Source organism: Bombina bombina, chromosome 2 (genome assembly GCF_027579735.1).
Source record: "Bombina bombina isolate aBomBom1 chromosome 2, aBomBom1.pri, whole genome shotgun sequence".
Taxonomy (NCBI): Eukaryota; Metazoa; Chordata; class Amphibia; order Anura; family Bombinatoridae; genus Bombina; species Bombina bombina.
The window spans coordinates 1,274,866,371-1,274,879,408 of NC_069500.1; positions in this window are offsets into that span (position 1 = coordinate 1,274,866,371).

Here is a 13,038-nt window from a genome sequence, read left to right on the forward strand (position 1 = left end):
GTTTATACTTTTCTAGATTTGACTTTCACATCATTTACAGACCTGCTAACAAAAATGGAAAGGCTGATGCCCTCTCAAGACAACTTCTAAAGATCGATGACTCTCCAACTCCAACTGCTATTATACCAGCAGAAAAATTAATTGGTTTCACTTCAGATCTCTTAACAGAAATAAGAAATTCCTCAGCTCCTGTTGAACAAGTTCATAACAAAAACATCAAGCAAAAAGATGGTGTTTACTACTATAATGATCGAATATTCTTACCAACTGACTTACGTTTAAAGATTCTAAACGAACATCATGACACTCCTTTAGCAGCACATCCAGGGGTAAATAGGACTCTGGAACTAATTTCCAGGAATTACTGGTGGCCTCACATGAAGGATACAATCAAGGAATACATTAAAAGTTGTGTAATATGTCAGATCTCAAAAAATCACCGGTCAACACCTTATGGACTGCTTATGTCCCTCCCAGTTTCGAATTCTCCATGGCAGCAGATTGGTATAGATTTTATTGTAGAGTTACCACCTTCCAATAACCAGAATACCATCATGGTTGTTATTGATACATTCACCAAAATGGCACATTTTTTACCATATCACAAAATTCCATCATCATCTGAAACTGCTACTCTCTTCTTGAATCATATCCTAAAATTACATGGGGTACCTTCCGTAATTATTTCTGATAGAGGGTCTCAGTTTACGTCCCGTTTCTGGAAAGACCTATGCAAAGCCTTAAATATTCAACACCATTATACAACATCATATCACCCTCAAGCGAATGGACAGACTGAGAGAGTGAATCAGTGGCTCGATGAATACCTCCGCTGTTTCTGTTCATGTCAACAACAAGATTGGACAAAATACTTACCTTATGCAGAATTTGCATATAACAACTTAACAAGCACCTCTACAAAGATGACCCCGTTCTATGCAAATTATGGGTACCATCCCAGCTTCACTTCTTTATCTTCAACACCAGCAGACTCACCTATGGTGGATGAACTAAAGAACACCCTATTAGAAAACTTCCGTATCATCAAAGAAAATATTGGAAAGGCGCAAAATTCCCAGAAATTTTACTATGACTTGAGACATAGGAAACCACCAGAATATAAAATAGGTGATCAAGTATGGTTGTCGACGAAGAATCTGAAGTTTCATCTGCCAAGTAAAAAGTTCACTCAGAAATATTGTGGTCCTTTCCTTATCACTAAAGTGGTAAATGTCAATGCTGTCACGTTACAGCTTCTGACAACCATGAAGATCCACCCCACTTTCCATGTTTCTTTGTTGAAACCCTACCATTCCACTAGGTCTTCTGTTCCCCCATTGCCCACAACGTTGGTACCGTCTGAAAATGATGTCTTTGAAGTTGAAAGGATCTTGGATTCCCGAATGTCCGGTGGGGTTCTCCAATATCTAATTAGATGGAAAAACTTCACAGAGGAGGAGGATAGTTGGGAATCATCTAGAAATCTTTCTGCACCTAGATTGGTATCCCTTTTCCATCGTCGCAACCCAGACCGTCCTCGACCTCAAGCTGAGGATCATCTTGCTTGAGGAGGGGGTCCTGTCAGAGTATTTCAGTTATGCTGCTTTTCCTTTAAGGTGTACTAACCAATCACATGTACACATTCCCTTTATCACACCTGCTCACACCCCCAAGCTTTGCTTAGTAATTTGTAAAACTCCCTGAGAGACATACTTGTTCCTGAGCTAACTACCAATTTAACTATACTTTAAACAACCTAAGGATTTCAAAGTACTATTCAACTATTTCTATCTGTGTGAGCAAACCTAATCTAATCCTTTCAGAGTGTTTATTTATATTTCAGACTGATTCAGCCTTTCTGTCTCATCTCTCCCTGAACCGGATGCCTGCAGTTTTCACAGACTTCCAGCTGCACTCAGCTAATCAGACTGCAGCCTGTTCCACATTTTCACAGACTGATTTACCTAACTAAGGAGTGTAATATCCAATCTCATCAAAGGTAACTCTCAAACCTTGTTCCATAATTGTTTCAGCTTTAATATTGTCAGAAATCCTTCTGAGCTCTGGATAAGTGATTGTGGTGACATCACACTCCAAACACCGCGCCTCTCTCCCTCAACACAGGATCTCATCTCTGCAAGTCAGCTGCAGCTTCAACTGAAGGGAGACAAGCATATCTGATCCGGTTAGTTAACTAAAGTATAAGATTTCTATGTCTAATGACTGTATGACTACTACTTGCATTTATTCCTGAACTACAAAGTACCTTGCTAACTTACTAATTTCCTGTGCTGTTTGTATCTGACTGTTAGCTAAACAGTTCAGAATCCTACCAATATTAAAAGGCTTAATTTACACCAAATCAACCTGGTGTCACTTCACATAGTGTTCACTTTCTGATTTGGTGTTACAAAACACAATTTTATTGTCTTTAAATTTAACAGTTACTCAAGTTAATACTGTTAATGTTACAGGGGGGATGGTGGATTAGGAGTTAATAGTTTAAATAGGTAGATTGCGTTGTGTGGGATGACGGATTAGGGGTTAATAGTTTAAATAGGCACTTTCCGTTGTGGGGGGATGACGGTTTAGAGGTTAATACATTTTATTCTTAGTTGCGATGTGGGGGTGGCTGCTTAGGGGTTAATAGGTTAAATAGGTACTTTGCGTTGTGGGTGGGATGGCGGTTTAGAGGTTAATACATTTTATTCTTAGTTGCGATGTGGGGTTGCTGTTTAGGGGTTATTAACTTTAATAGATACTTTGCTATATGAGGGTTGGCGGATTAGGGGTTAATACATTACTTATTGTGGTGGGGGATGGCGGTTGAGAGGTACATTTTGTGCATGCGTTAGGTGTTTGTTTTAGGGAGTTATGGTGCTCGTAAACTCAGCGCAAGGCTTGCTGTGCCTATGTGTAGCGAGGTGAGTAAAATTTCTCCATTTTCACCTCATAAGTCCTTGCACTGAATATATGATACCCACTTGGGATGGCGGCTCTATTTATGTTAGTTTATGGAGGTCAAAACAGTGAGGGACGGGTAAAATATACGTGCCGCATTTTTATGCGGCGCCGTATATCTGATCGAGTCCCATAGTGTAAGGTCGGGTTACTATAGTAACTAATTCATTTTCAAGAAATCCGGCAATTGGATGGAAGCGTTAACACAACGCTAACTTACACCTACACAAAAAGCGCGACTGCACGCACTCCGCAAACTATTTCAATAGGAACCTGGTACAAAAATGGAACGGCTTAAAGGGACACTGAACCCAATATTTTTCTTTTGTAATTCAGAAAGAGCATGCAATTTTAAGCAACTTTCTAATTGACTCCTATTTGCAATCTTTCTTCGTTCTCTTGCTATCATTATTTGAAAAAGAAGGCTTCTAAGCTTTTTTTTGGTTTCAGTACTCTGGACTGCACTTTTTTATTGGTAGATGAATTTATCCACCAATCAGCAAGGACAACCCAGGTTGTTCACCAAAAATGGGCCGGCATCTAAACTTACATTCTTGCATTTCAAATAAAGATACCAAAAGAATGAAGAAAATTCGATAATAGGAGTAAATTAGAAAGTTGCTTAAAATTTCATGCTCAATCTGAATCACGAAAGAAAAATTTTGGTTACAGTGTCCCTTTAATGGAAACGAGCCCTTAGTGTCTTTAACGACACTGTGCAGTGAAATCTCCAGGAAGATTGTATTAAGCACTCATTGCCTCTCTATGGAGATGTGCGTAGAAGTAGTGGGTTTATTTGTGGACACCTCGGCTTCAGTTCCCTTTTCCTGAACTGGGGAGCAGTTTGGAAACATCTGAGATCACAAGGAATTTGATCCCCTCAGGAGGCAAGGTTAATTGTGTAATATTTTTGAACTACAAGTAATTTTTGGGGCTCTGCAAAGCTTGTCTGAGCTCTATCAAAATTATATTATGAGCAATAAGTCAATGTCATAGTTGTGGGGTATGTCAGTTTTCGAGGAGGGACCCAGAGTCCCCTTGTAATGATAGTGGTACCATGTGCCTTGAGATAGGCATCACCAAACTGTCTAATCTTCCAATTGAGGGGCAGACTTTCCTTTTCACCAACATCTCGACCTGGAAGAGTAGGGTCTCAACCATATTGTCCAGGTCTAGGGCTGGCCAGAGCTAGATCTTATGACATCTTACTTGAACAACAAGCATCCCCATTATAGTGTGAATTGCAGATAACATCATGCAGTAATAGTGGATGCCTGTTAAGTCTAATGTAATCTTTTCCCCCTTTGTGAAGCATGAATAAGGAATAGTATTAAGCCTGAAACATTGCTTGTTTGTTGTTAGCTGGAGGTCTTTTTAATTTTTCAGGATCAGGGAGGTGTCAGGTGGGAGGGTAATCTCTACACTACATCACATATTGCCTAAACAGCTAACTGATTAACCACTTCGCTGACAGTGTGGTGCGCAGCTGCAATTATAGGCATTCTAATTACCAAAAAAAACTATGACAAACCCGTGCATGTCTGCTATTCCTGAACAAAGCGGATTCAAAAGAAGCTTATACAACCTTTTGCGCCATAACTGCACAGTGTATAAATAACTTCAGTGAGAAACCCAAAGTTTTTGAAAAGATTTTCTTTATTTTTTATTATGTGATTGCATTTAGTGGCCAAATGGTGGCATGAAATATACCAGATTGGCCTAGATCATTGTTTAGTGAAAACAGAAAAAAGTGCTGCGCTAGACTGTACACCCACTGCCTCTCCTAGGGGACCCCTCCACAGGGATAACCAAAATTTAATATAGAACAGAAAAAAGGAGGGCACTCTAGCGGAGTGTAATAGAGAAAACTTAAAGTAATGTGAGGTGTAATAATTGAAAATTAATAAAGAAAATATGAGTAGAGTGTATATAGTACTCAGTAGAGGTCTGCTATTAAGCAGTGATGTCCTACAATTTATTACATTTGTCTATGTATGTATTTTAATTGTAAATTTTATTCTTTTGTATGTTCGATATCTTAGTTTGATTTCTCTAAGATTCAATTTTTGCAGCTGCACCAATAGTTCCTTCCATATATGCTTAGAAAATATTTCTATAATATATCTGTTACAAAGTATTTTCATGCTATCAGCTTCCTATGATCCAATTTAGCGTGTTCTCAACCTATATGTAACCAAGTTTATTCCATATTTAGTATGCTTAGAAGTATCTATACGCAACAGTTTTTTAATCTAATTTAGATTATTAGCTTTCATTAAGATTTTATGTTTTTATGTTACTTGTAGCTATTAAAACACTGTTTATATATACACAGAGTTTCGGTTTCTGATCTGTTCAAATCACTGCTTAATAGCAGACCACTACTGAGTACTATATACACTTTACTCGTATTTTCTTTATCAATTTTCAATTATAACACGTAAGCATATTGATCTAGATCAGTGTTTCCCAAACCCAGTCCTCAGGACCCTTACTCATGCCAGATATTTATTACATCTTAACTAGAGAACAGATGAAACAATCAGCTCACCCATCAGCTGATTTATTTCACCAGTGCTCTAGTTAAGATATAATGAATATCTCGCCTGAGTAAGTATCCTGAGGACTTGGTTTGGGAAACACTGGTCTAGATCAATACCTTTGGTTGTCTTCTTTAAAAATATATATAGTTTTGATAGGTAAATTAAAAAACAAAAATAAAGACTGTATTACTTTTAAATGGATTGATAGCAAAACTGAAAAAATTATTGAGCAACTTTTTCTCTGGAATTCCCAGTAGCAAAGGGGTTACATATTTAAATAATCTAATATTTTAACAGAGTAGTACAAAAGGCTGGGGTATTTATGTATCCTTTTTCTCATCTCTTCATCAATGCAGTTGAGATAAAAGGAAAAATAAATTATAAGCAACAATAGCATTGCCAACAATGATCATCAAATTAGCAAACAGAACATAATATAAAATGTTCCTCCTTCACATGGGTGATGCCTCTCTCGGACCTCAAACTCAAAAAAAGGAAAAAAACTCAAGAACATATATAAAAGAGTTGGACACAAATTGTTTAGGTTGGAATTCAAATCTAAGTTAGCGCAAGCATAAGATTTCTGCCCGAGTGGGCTTTCATAAATAGGCAGCTTAAAAATAACAGAAAAGCAATAGTCGTAACAAAAAGTCTCAGTCCCAAACTGAAGAATATACGATAATATCAGTCTTAATTAGAAAAATAAATAATAAATAAAGCTCCATCATGATATGTTACCTTATCCCTCATCAACCAGCTAGAATAGAGAAGTCTGAGAAGCCACATAACATGATAAATGTAGCTCAATGCCTTAATCTTGCTGAGGCTAGTTCCACATAAGAATAGCAAAGAATCAGCTCCATCCCGGTGATGGCAGGTTTCTGGGGCGCTTCCATCCACTTCTCTGCTTTCAGGAGGTCACCTCATTGCTTCCCACTATCAAGGGAAAATGGCTATAGCCATGACCTGTTCAGACAAAGAATCGACCAGTTACTCGAAACCACAGCCAATTCATACCTGCAGGATGTCTCCACATGTCTTTCTCATTCAGCACAACTCAGATGCTAAGACACAGAGGAAACTCTACTGGAATAAGGTAGATATACACTGTCAGAATCAGGGGATAACAGCTCTATTTGAGCAGTGGGTGTGTCCGCCGACATCTTATGCAGACTACTCACACAGCTATACCTGGTATTTTTAATGAAGGATGTTGCTGTAGTTAAAAAATAATTGGCAGATTATCAAAGCCTTAAAAGCTGCCTCTATTATTGGGACCAGTCATGGCAGTCACCTGGACACACCCCTGAATGGTGTATGTTTTAACAGACAATACACTAGATCCATTTACCACACGTTATATTAAAGGGACACTGAACCCAAAGTTTTTCTTTCGTGATTCAGATAGAGCATGCAATTTTAAGCAACTTTCTAATTTACTCCTATTATCACATTTTCTTTATTCTCTTGGTATGTTTATTTGAAAAGCAAGAATGTAAGTTTAGATGCCGGCACATTTTTGGTGAACAACCTGGGTTGTCCTTGCTGATTGGACAGCACCAATTAACAAGTGCTGTCCATGGTTCTGAACCAACAATTTGCTGGCTCCTTAGCATAGATGCCTTCTTTTTCAAATAAAGATAGCAAGAGAACAAAGAAAAATTGATAATATAAGTAAATTAGAAAGTTGCTTAAAATGGCATGCTCTATCTGAATCATGAAAGAAAAAATTTGGGTTCAGTGTCCCTTTAAATATACTTGTCTTGATGTTGGTCTAGAAGGTACAGATGGTTGACTTAGACAGGGTATTATCAGACAGTTCTTTAAAGGGTTAGATTTTGGCCGTGCCAGTTTTTTCTAATCAGAATTAGACCTAATGTTACTCTGTTAACACCTCCATGGAGTTTTAACCTGATCTTTATGGTTCTTCAATTTTCTCTTTCGTATTCTATGCATTGCTTGGCATTGTTATTGTTGTCTTTGAGACATTTTTTTCAGCTAGAAGGGTTTAGCTGTGTGCTCTGTTTTGCAATCAGCCTTTGCTCATCATTCGTGGAGGTAAGGTGACATTTGAGGATTAATAGCATTTATCCTCAAATGCTATTAACTAAAATAGATTGTGATGTGTTAGGCGTTATCTTATAACCGGGCGTATCACTTGACACTTAGCAGTATTCTACACCCCCACCTGGAACTAAATGGGTCACCATTGCGAGATATATCGGGAACAACAATCAGACAGCCAGCAAGTCCAATCACTGTACTATTTATTATAAGGCATCACAGACTTTTATAGACAATGGTTACAGAATATGGGGTTAAACAAATGACGTATTATAATCACACCATTTCACACAGTATGCTTAGAACAAGAACTTCATAGTAAAAATGAGTATTTTTAATGAGCGAGGAGTGTTAGATAAAAGTATACCTGTGCACATCGCCCAGCACATAGCAAGACCTTCGGACAAATTATTGAGATAAAGTGTTCAGCTTAGAACATCAACATATTTTTTTTCTCACAGCATAATAAGTGATGTTATATATATATATATATATATATATATATATATATATATATATATATATATATATATATACATATATGTATATATATATATTTTTTTTTATTACATTCCACTCTTTTATTAACAGAATAACATACTATGAAAATTAAACAACTATATAAAAGGCACAGAAAATTAGTAAATCTATTAACCACAATATAAGCCTAATACTATGGTATAACATGAATCTATGTGAAAATACTGTAGAGAAATTTACTCACAATTACTGCTATCATAGTTAACTAATATTAAAACGCTAAATAGGCCAAAAGGGCACAATATGTCACTGAACATGAGTACGGTCTCTCAAATACTCTCTATCTCCCAGCATCTCCAAACTACTGGTCTATCTGCACAAAGACCCAACCAGCCCCCTATCTAGCCCCAAACAACACTGCATCTTTATTTCTCAACCTGCATAGCTAGCATCCCCAAAACGTTCCCTGCTCGGTACAATCTCCACAGTAAAGCATAACCTAGGAACAGCACAAGTATCTATGGGTGGCCTCTGATCACTTTAAGAACAGTCTTTTTGTCCTCTTAGAGCTCCACCTCCCTCAGACACTGCTTCAATACAATTGTCCATTTGCAGTGTCTTGCTTTGCAAGTGTCCATCAGCAGATCCATGCTGGAAGTACGATGGTTTGTTCATGGGGTAGACAAGGGAAACAGGTGGATCCTCATAGCAACAGAGACTCGAGTCAGAAGGAGTCTAAGAAGGAAACAAAACAGCACAAGATGAGCACGCACCCTGATAAAAATCACAATTGTACCCAACAAAACCTCTTTCTCTTTTTTTGTAAGCATCACAATTTCCTTTAATAGCTTAACGTATTCTATGTCATTTAAAACCAAGAAAACATTATGGATATATAATACAAACTAAATACATTGATTATACTTTTACAGAGAAAAACTCACAGCTTCTCCTCTATACAATTTAAATGATACCTTAAACAGGAATACTAATCAAGCAAAAACTGCTAGACTTCATCAGCTGTATGGCTATGCTAAATAACTTGTGCTAAGGCCTGCCCTGCAACTAAAATGACAAGTAAAACAGTCAATAAAAACATTTTCTTTAAAATGAATTTATTTACACTTTTTATTTAAACTACTAAAAAAAATAACAACCTAGTTTTGTTTTATTCTGCAAAGCTGCTATATGTAATGTTTACAATTCTCCAAATATGATCTTAGTAGAATCAGCTGTCTCATCTGATATAAGCACTACTAATTTACTGTGAGGAAAGAATACAATCATAACATTATTAAAACTATACAATGTTTTTTAAAGGTAAACACATCTTACCCCCTATCAGAGAGTCTAGTCTCACTATAAAGAGTTTAGTAGATTTATGAGGAGAGAGGAGACAGGACAGGAGTTGAAACAGGAAACATGTCAGGCTTCTAGTGCCACGGATAAATTTTGTTAGTTCTGGGACGTCAGGTTAAGTCCAGAACAGTGTTTTGTTGTTGTTGGGAGAATTTTATTTAATAAAGAAAAAAGGGATCACAGGGGAGGGAGGTGGGACTGAAGGAAGATTGCAGTTCCTTTTATGGGACCGCCTATGGATCACAATACAAGTTCTTCTTTCTGTATAAATGTTAAAGATTGTGTTGTTATATTGATGTATGTAATCACTTCCGAGATGAAGGATATTTTGTTATGTATTTTACCTTGTGATCCTACTAATAAAGAAATATTTCAACTAAAGGTAAACACATCTTTATGGTAAGATAATTCCTTTCGATGACAAACACCTGTAATTACAAAACTCAAATAGTAGATACCATACCAGTTAATAAAGGAAAAATACATTTGCTTGCATAACACAGATCCAATAAGAGCCATTGTAGGTAGAAAATATACCATCAATACCATTATAATTATACTACTACCAAAACTCATATTTTCTTCAGAAATGGAAAGTGTCCACAGCTGTATTCATTACTTTTGGGAATTTAGAACCTGGCCACCAGAAGGAGGCAAAGACAACCCCAGCCAAAGGCTTCCCTCATCCCCCAGTCATTCTTTGCCTTTCGTCCCAGGAGGTTTGCAGAGAAGTGCCAGAAATGTATGATTTGTCTCTTATGGAAGGTAGTACTCTTTGGCATGGGACTGGAGTTTTAAGTAATCCTGTCAGCCTCTCAGTGAGAGCTTGGATGAAAGTTAGAGTCCGGAGATGCAGGGAGAGTCTTTCTGTGAAACCATCCCGACTCATTTTTAACAGCTCCATAAGCAATCGGCGTTGACGAGTTTCGCTGCCTGCTTTCTTCTCTCAAGTTCATGGCAGAGGCGAGGCTACTATCTGTCATACTTGAAGGGCCGTGTTCCTGTTCCATGGCATAGATTCCGGTAAGATCGTTTTATTTTACTTTTCTCATGATTGGTTTGTATTACAAATGTTTTCCCGAGAGGCTACCACCTTGCGGGACCAACTAGAGTAATCAGGGTCTCAGTGAGGCTCCTTTTGTATCTTGGAATCAAGGGTTAATATCTCCTAAGGGGGGTTATATGAACAGGGTTTTTTTTTTAATCATGTTTGTTATGTGATTCAACCTGCTTATGTGTAGTGTTACTTAGGATCATGGTTTTGTGGAACATAACGGCCTTGAAGGTGATGCGGCCTTTGTGGTCGGGTGAGCCTTTTTCTGGACTGTACGGCTTACCTTGTGACCGGGCGTGGTCACATTTTTTACTCTCCAGTTCCGCATTCCTGACCGTGTGGCGACGGAGAAATTCTGGTCCGCTGGTGTCTGGTGCATAGTTGGTGGTGAGTGCCCCAGCCATTGTGGGTGTAAGGTGCCGTTTAGATTTTTTCTTTTTTTTTCTTATTTGGTCCATTTTAAAGGGAAAGTCTACACCAGAATTTTTATTGATTTAAAAGATAGATAATCCCTTTATTACCCATTTTCCAGTTTTGCATAACTAACACATTTATAATAATATACTTTTAACCTCTGTGATTATCTTGTATCTAAGCCTCTGCAAACTGCCCCTTTTTTCAGTTCTTTTGACAGACTTGCAGTCTAGCCAATCCGTGCCTGCTCCCAGATAACTTCTCGTGCACGAGCACCATGTGTTATCTATATGAAATACGTGAACTAACACCCTCTAGTGGTGAAAAACTGTTAAAATACAATCTGAAAGAGGTGGGCTTCAAGGTCTAAGAAATTAGCATATGAACCTCCTAGGTTAAGCTCTAAACTAAGAATACCAAGAGAACAAAGCAAAATTGGTGATAAAAGTAAATTGGAAAATTGTTTAAAATTACATGCTCTATCTGAATCATGAAAGTTTATTTTGGCCTAGACTGTCCCTTTAATGTATTCATACCCAGTTATGGAGAATTCTGATGTTGAGATTGAAGTGGTCTCGGATTCAGATTCTACTTATTGCAGTGAATACGAATCGGCCCAGATGACACATGACAGTCAGTTATGTTCCATATGCCGTGCTAGAGGGCTCAATTCCTCGGGATCGGGAATCTAGGGGCCACTGAGCCATCTGCCTCTGGGGGTGCTGTCCCTCGAGTGGCGAGTTCCCTACCACTTACTGTTGCTACACGTGCAGGTGACCCAGATTATGCTTATCCTTCCCTGGATGGGGGTTTGTTCCCTCCGGAGGTTGCAACACGTTTCCGTATTCAAATCCTGATGGCGATGGCGCATCTGCAGCTTCCAGATGTCTGCTTAAGATTATGTTCATGTCCAGTCAACCTGGGCCTCCCAGGCATGGGGTGGCCCGTTCAGTTATCCGGGGGAGCGACTGTTCCTGTGGCTCCGGTGGAAGTGTGCTGTGCTTTTCGTTATAGACTGGTGTGCTTCGTGTTCTGTTATGGCACGTTTTGGCGTTGTTGGACGATCCCATCCTTAATGGATATAGGGGTTCTCAGTCTTCTTCTAATAGCATTCAGAATTAAATATAAGGTGATGAAGTAATCTTCTTATAGTCTGGTTATTGAGTATCCTTTCCAATCTGAGCTTGGATGATAAGGGTTCATTAGGCTGGTCCTGCAAAAACCTACGGGTTGCCTTTTCTTTCATTTAATCTGGTTAGGATGTCTTTTATTTGATTTTAAAAGCTCTTGTTTGGTTTTATATTCCTTTCAGGAGTTTTCCTTCTGGAATCGATACTTGCGATTTCTTGATTGACACGTTTAGTCCTATGTGTTGTCTGACGTTTATTTCTCCCTCCCTGGTGAATATTGTGGCCTTGACAGTAATGGCTATGGTTCAGACTGGTTCTGATTGGGTTCAGCTTCTTCTGTCTTGAGGCCTCTTTCAGACACGTGGCGCCTGCTCTGCCTGGCTGGTCCGGTTAGGGTGCTGAGTGAATGCTTTATTATTTGTGTTTTTCTTAGCTTGTTTTTACAAGTGTCAGCTAAGCATTCTGTGAGGACCTGCCGGTCTATGGGGCATGGGGGACTGGTTTTAGTCCTCAGCAGCCTTTGAGCTGGTCGTTTGGGACTCAGTGGAGTTCTAATGCGTCACACTCCATTGATTCCGATATCGTCTGGATTTGAGTGTTTTCTTCCCAGCGTGGGTTGAAGATTTGGAGGAGTTAGGGAGTCATTGCTGCCGTTATGGGCAGTCTTGCCCTTCTAGGGCTATTGGAATTGTCCTTTTGGACTTGTTCCTTTTTGAGGACTCTTCCTTTGGGTCAAAATCTCGGGACTTTGTCCGTTTCTCCTTAGAGGTTGACCTTGCGTTTTTTTCCTACTCTGAGGGTTAGTCGTTCCTTATGGAATGATAGGCGTTGTGGTCTCCTTATCCTGGCTCCGTCTAGGGGCTGTTTCCGTGGTTTGGGATGCTATGCATTCTTTTTCCTTGGATGTAGTCCTCTGGTTTTGTACTCTGAGGAGTTTAGGGAGAATAGCCTTTGTTTCTTCACTCTTCGGTGGGGCTTCATCCCCAATGTTTCCCCTTGGTCCTGGAGGTTTGGGGTACGCTTGTTGGGCTGA